A 7,033-nucleotide genomic window follows, 5' to 3' on the forward strand; every position below is an offset into this window, starting at 1 on the left:
ATCCAGTGGGATCCCAGACTGCAGTATCCAGTGGGATCCCAGACTGCAGTATCCAGTAGGATCCAGTAACTGCCAGATGAGACTTTGATGGGCTGAGTAGCAGTTGTTACAGCCAGTCAAGCAGAGGGGTCTAAGTACACATTGAGAGAACTGACAAGGTTCCTGAATGAGACCAAGGGAAAAAAAGTTAATCTTGAGGCTTTTTTCCCTGATTCAAGAAAGTTTGTACGATCAGTACAACATGCTGTGAAAAATGAGGGGCATGGTGTCCTCTCACCCAGGAAACGGTTTAGGTTGAGGAAGTGGGTCACAACAGTGCGTAAGGGTTTACCTTCGGACACTGTTTAGATGTATACTTTCTTTCTGACACTGGGACTTTTGAGCTTTGCTATTGGTCTTTTTTCTCTGCTGGCTTTTCTCCCACTTCTTATGGAGACTCTACGGGTAGGCTCGCTCAATATAAATGGCGCCAGAGATGCGGGAAAGATGAGTGTGTTGGGTGAATATGTAAAACCAAAAAAAGTACAGGTGTTGTTTCTGCAGGAGACACATAGTGATGTGTTGAATGAAGTCGATTGGGGGCTCTGGTGGAAAGGGGCAAGTGTGTTGAGCCATGGGACAAATCTTAGTGCAGGAGTGGCAGTCCTTTTTGCACCGGGTCTGTCTGTAAAAATGTGCTCCTCAAAGGAGGTGTGTAGGGGTAGGCTCCTTGTTGTTAAAGCAGAAATTAACAACATGGGTTTTGTCTTTATAAATGTGTATGCGCCTAACACAGGGAGAGAAAGAGGGGTTCTATTTGGGAGTCTTAGACAGGAACTCTCACAGGTAGCGCCTGAGGAGACACTGGTGGTCGGAGGGGACTGGAACTGCACAATGGATTTTACAAAAGACAGAAATGGGGTAGAGCCTCATTCAGTGTCAGTGGGAGTGTTAAGGGACATTATTAATCAGTTCGACTTAGTGGATGTTTGGAGAACTAAACATCCGAACACAAGACAGTACACATGGGTGAAGGTTTTTGGGGCTAGGGTGAGTGCAGCCCGACTTGATCGGTTTTATATGTCTAGGAATCGGAGCAATAGGCTGTTGGGCGCTACCATTCTCCCGGTGGGGTTTTCCGATCATCACATAACCATGGCTCGGCTGTCTATTTCACCAGGGCCCCGGCAGGCATCCTATTGGAAATTCAATGTAAAGCTCTTACAAGATGCCACTTTTTGCGCAGGTTTCCAGACCTTCTGGGAAAGGTGGAGGCAGCAAATAGAGGAGTATGAGTCTCTGAGCCAATGGTGGGATGTGGGGAAAATTCAAATTCGGCTTTTCTGTCAACAATACACAGCTCTCTCATCCTCAGAGGCTAGGAGAGTATTGGGGGAACTAGAGCGGTGTATTAGTGAGATGGAGGTAGAGATGGTGGGGCAAGGCAATGTAGGCCTCCAGGCTAATTTAGCTGAATTACGCAGGGGACCTGGGCAGTTTTTTCCAGGTTAAAGCAAAGGGAGCACTTGTAAGAGCTAGATTCTCCATGCTCAAGGAGATGGATGCTCCCAGCTCCTTCTTCTTTGGTTTGGAAAGACAGAGCAGTGAAGCCAAGGGTATGCATTGTCTACGGCTGTCTGATGGGCGGGTGACCTCTGTGGTGGGGTGAGATGCGGGAGCGGACTGTGGAGTTTTATACTGAATTGTATAGGGCAGAAGAGTGTGATCCTTTGTGTGCTCAGGTCTTGTTCACAGAACTCCCTAAACTCTCTCTGGCACAGAGGGACGATTTGGACGTTCCTCTGTTGTCCCAAGAACTGGCAGAGGCCGTAACCCAGATGTCCCCCGGTCGTGCACCGGGGGTCTGATGGACTCCCAGTGGAGTTTTATAAAAAATTCTGGGGAATAATTGGACAGGACTTCTTTTGCGTGTTGCGTGAATGCATCGGGGTAGGAGAGTTGCCGATGAGCTGCCGTCGGGCGGCTCTGACTCTCCTGCCCAAAAAAGGGGACTTGTGTGAACTTAAGAACTGGAGGCCTGTGGCATTGCTCTGTGCGGACTACAAGATATTTGCCAAGGTCCTCTCTAACAGACTGAAGTCCCACTTGGACTCGATAGTACATAAGGACCAAACATATTGTGTACCGGGACGCTCAATCACGGACAACCTGTTCTTAATTAGGGACATGTTGGACTTGTCGAGAGGTTCTAATGTGAACTTTGGACTGGTCTCTTTAGATCAAGAGAAGGCTTTTGACAGAGTGGACCATGAATATCTGTTTAATGTGATGTCTGTGTTTGGGTTTGGGAGGAGTTTTTTTGACCTGTGTGAAGCTGTTGTATGCTGGGGCATCATGTATGGTTAAGGTGGGAGGGGGGCTCAGTAGGCCAGTCTGGGTGAGACGGGGCATTAGACAAGGATGCCCTCTATCTGGGCAGTTATACACATTAGCCATTGAGCCTTTTTTAGGCCTGCTACGCAGGAGACTGCAGGGAGTGTGCTGGACAGGTATGGGTGTGGTGACAGGCATAGCAGTGTCAGCATATGCAGATGATGTCCTCTGTGATGGTCAGGGATGGTCAAGATATGCAGGCACTGGAGACCAGTCTGAAGGTGTACGAGGGAGCTTCATCAGCTAAGGTAAACTGGGGCAAGAGCCAAAGCTCTGTTATGTGGGGCATGGGGGGATAGGGCTCCTCCTCTGCTTCCAGGGGGTTTTGCAGTGGGGTTTGTGAAGGGCTTAAAGTGTTGGGGGTGTACCTGGGCTCGGAGAGGTGGGTCAGGAAGAACTGGGAGGGGCTGTCACAGGCAGTGGTGTCAAGACTGGCCAGGTGGAGGTGGCTCCTGTCCCAAGTGTCATATAGAGGGAGGGTGCTGATAATTAACAACCTGGTGGCATCCTCCCTGTGGCATAAACTGGCTGTCCTCAACCCCCCCCGCCGGTCTGCTCGCAGACCTGCAACGCAAGCTGGTGGACTTCTTCTGGTCGGGCCATCACTGGCTGAGGGCGGCGGTGTTGTACATGACCGTCCACGAAGGAGGACAGGGCCTGGTGGAACTGGAGAGCAGGATGGCTGCTTTCCGGCTAAAGGCGGCACAGAGACCTGCTGTACCATACTGATGTTGGCTGGAGGGAACCAGCATGCGCGCTGCTGAGGAGAGCTGGAGATTTAGGGTTGGACCGGCAGCTGTTCCTCATGAAGGCTGGAGAGGCTGAGTACAGCAGGTCTCTCCGATTTTTACTCTGCGGTGCTGAGGGCCTGGCAGCTGCTAAGGCACACACGAGAAGGGGGTGTGGAGCCTGGGCTGTGGGTGTGGGAGGAGCCTATCTTCCACAACCCAGCCATCCCTTTGAGATCGGTCCAGTCGGCCACCCTGCAGAGGCAACTGATGGCAGGGGGTGGTAAAAAGGCTGGGTGACTTGAGACTCCTGGGAGAGGAGGGGTGGAAAAGCCCGGAAGTCTTGGCACAGCAAACAGGAATAACGTCTCTTAGGCTGCTGGAGAGATTCCTGGAGGAGGTCCAGGAGGCACTGTCTGAGCCGGTAAGGGGGATGTTTGAGCAGCCAAAGGGAGAGGGGCCACCAATGTTTCCGCCACTGCAGGTGACGGCAGAGACTGGAGACTGGCAAGGGGGTCTGGAAGGACTTGTTAGATTTTAACACTCCGAGCCTGGGGGAGTTTGAAGGGGTGGGAGGTAAAGCCCTCTACAACCTCTGTGTTAAGGTGAGGAACATTAGGAGCCTAACAGGAGTGAAGGCACATCAGTGGCAGGGGGTATGTGGGGTGGAGAGTATGGTGGGTTTTTAGATGGAGGGGGCTCTACAAAACCCCCAGTACCAAAGAGGTCAGGGGACCTCCAGTGGAGGGTTCTACATGGAGCCCTGGCCACTAACAGCTGGTTGGCACGGGTTGAACCGGGAGTCGGGCAGGAGTGTCATTTCTGTAAAATGAAAGAAACTGTGATTCATGTGTTTTCTGTGTGCACCAGGTTAATGCCATTAATGTCTCTGTTGGAATGTCTGTGTGAGAGGTTGGGGGTGGTCTTTACTGTTGGGGTGTTCATAATGGGATACAGGTATTCAAGTAAGGGAGAAGGAAAAATGTGTTTTGTTGAATTTTCTGTTTGCTCAGGCAAAGTTAGCTATTTGGCTAACAAGGAGGAACAGCGTCAAAGGTGGGGGGATAACAGACCCTTTACTATTGTTTAATGGGATGGTCTCAACATGCGCGCCTTAGGGGTTGAGTTTGAGTTCTATAAAATGATAAAAAGTGTGGAGATGTTTCAGGAGAAATGGTGTGTTGGGGGGGCTGTCTGTATAGCTGGGGAAGATGTTTTGGATATACGGTTGTAGGAGTGGGTATTGTCTTGAGTATTGTGATGTTGGCTTGTATCATGTGGTTGCTGGAAAGGCGAGTATGGTACATGTATGCATTACAGGATGTATTCTTGGTTTTATTTTTAAGGGGGAGGTTGGGTGGTGAGTTTTAAATGAAATGAGAATGTTTCAGTAAAGAAAGACGAAAAAGTCAAAGTCTCTCTCTCTCTCTCTCTCTCTCTCTCTCTCTCTCTCTCTCTCTCTCTCTCTCTCTCTCTCTCTCTCTGGCTCTCTCTCTCTCTCTCTCTCTCTCTGTCGGCTCTCTCTCTCTCTCTCTCTGTCGGGCTCTCTCTCTCTCTCTCTCTCTGTCGGGCTCTCTCTCTCTCTCTCTCTGTCGGGCTCTCTCTCTCTCTCTCTCTGTCGGGCTCTCTCTCTCTCTCTCTGTCGGGCTCTCTCTCTCTCTCTCTCTGTCGGGCTCTCTCTCTCTGTCGGGCTCTCTCTCTCTCTCTCTCTCTCTCTCTCTCTCTGTCGGGCTCTCTCTCTCTCGGCTCTCTCTCTCTCTCTCTCTCTCTCTCGGGCTCTCTCTCTCTCTCTCTGTCGGGCTCTCTCTCTCTCGGGCTCTCTCTCTCTCTCTCTCTCTCTCTCTCGGGCTCTCTCTCTCTCTCTCTCATGCTCGGGCGCTCTCTCTCTCTCTCTCTGTCGGGCTCTCTCTCTCGGCTCTCTCTCTCTCTCTCTGTCGGCTCTCTCTCTCTGTCGGGCTCTCTCTCTCTCTCTCTGTCGGGCTCTCTCTCTCTCTCTCTCTGTCGGGCTCTCTCTCTCTCTCTCTCTCTCTCTGTCGGGCTCTCTCTCTCTCTCTCTCTCTCTCTCTCTGTCGGGCTCTCTCTCTCTCGCTCTCTCTCTCTGTCGGGCTCTCTCTCTCTCTCTCTCTCTCTCTCTCTGTCGGGCTCTCTCTCTCTCTCTCTCTCTCTCTCTCTCTCTGTCGGGCTCTCTCTCTCTCTCTCTCTCTGTCGGGCTCTCTCTCTCTCTCTCTCTCTCTGTCGGACTCTCTCTCTCTGTCGGACTCTCTCTCTCTCTGTCGGACTCTCTCTCTCTCTGTCGGGCTCTCTCTCTCTCTCTCTCTGTCGGGCTCTCTCTCTCTCTGTCGGGCTCTCTCTCTCTCTCTCTCTGTCGGGCTCTCTCTCTCTCTCTCTCTCTGTCGGGCTCTGTCTCTCTCTCTCTGTCGGGCTCTGTCTCTCTCTCTCTCTCTCTCTCTCTCTCTCTGTCGGGCTCTGTCTCTCTCTCTGTCGGGCTCTGTCTCTCTCTCTCTCTCTGTGGGGCTCTGTCTCTCTCTCCCTCTGTCGGGCTCTCTCTCTGTCGGGCTCTCTCTCTCTCTCTGTCGGGCTCTCTCTCTCTCTGTCGGGCTCTCTCTGTCGGGCTCTCTCTCTCTGTCGGGCTCTCTCTCTCTGTCGGGCTCTCTCTCTCTGTCGGGCTCTCTCTCTCTCTCTCTCTCTGTCGGGCTCTCTCTCTCTCTCTGTCGGGCTCTCTCTCTCTCTGTCGGGCTCTCTCTCTCTGTCGGGCTCTCTCTCTCTGTCGGGCTCTCTCTCTGTCGGGCTCTCTCTCTGTCGGACTCTCTCTGTCGGGCTCTCTCTCTCTCTCTCTCTCTCTGTCGGGCTCTCTCTCTGTGTCGGGCTCTCTCTCTCTCTCTCTCTGTGTCGGGCTCTCTCTGTCGGGCTCTCTCTGTCGGGCTCTCTCTGTCTCTCTCTCTCTCTCTGTCTGTCGGGCTCTCTCTCTCTCTCTGTCGGGCTCTCTCTCTCTCTCTCTCTGTCGGGCTCTCTCTCTCTCTCTCTCTCTGTCGGGCTCTCTCTCTCTGTCGGGCTCTCTCTCTCTCTCTCTCTGTCGGGCTCTCTCTCTCTCTCTCTCTGTCGGGCTCTCTCTCTCTCTCTGTCGGCTCTCTCTCTCTCTCTGTCGGGCTCTCTCTCTCTCTCTCTCTCTCTCTGTCGGCTCTCTCTCTCTCGCTCTCTCTCTCTGTCGGGCTCTCTCTCTCTCGCTCTCTCTCTCTGTCGGGCTCTCTCTCTCTCGCTCTCTCTCTCTCTCTCGCTCTCTCTCTCTCTGTCGGGCTCTCTCTCTCTCTCTGTCGGGCTCTCTCTCTATCGGGCTCTCTCTCTCTCTCTCTGTCGGCTCTCTCTCTTTCTGTCGGGCTCTCTCTCTTTCTGTCGGGCTCTCTCTCTTTCTGTCGGGCTCTCTTTCTGTCGGGCTCTCTTTCTGTCGGGCTCTCTTTCTGTCGGGCTCTCTTTCTGTCGGGCTCTCTCTCTTTCTGTCGGGCTCTCTCTCTCTCTCTCTCTGTCGGGGTCTCTCTCTCTCTCTCTGTCGGGGTCTCTCTCTCTCTCTCTGTCGGGGTCTCTCTCTCTCTCTCTCTGTCGGGTCTCTCTCTCTCTCTCTGTCGGGGTCTCTCTCTCTCTCTCTGTCGGGGTCTCTCTCCCTCTCTCTCTGTCGGGGTCTCTCTCTCTCTCTCTCTGTCGGGGTCTCTCTCCCTCTCTCTCTGTCGGGGTCTCTCTCTCTCTCTCTCTGTCGGGGTCTCTCTCCCTCTCTCTCTGTCGGGGTCTCTCTCAAATTCAAATTCAAATTCAAGCTGCTTTATTGGCATGAAAAACATTGTGTTAATATTGCCAAAGCAACAATGTATACAATATACATTGTAATACAATAACAAATAATAATATAAAATGGCAGTAAATAATAATACAAAATTAAAAAA

The sequence above is a fragment of the Salmo salar genome, chromosome 02 (genome assembly GCF_965601325.2).
Source record: "Salmo salar chromosome 02, fSalSal1, whole genome shotgun sequence".
NCBI classification, from domain to species: Eukaryota; Metazoa; Chordata; class Actinopteri; order Salmoniformes; family Salmonidae; genus Salmo; species Salmo salar.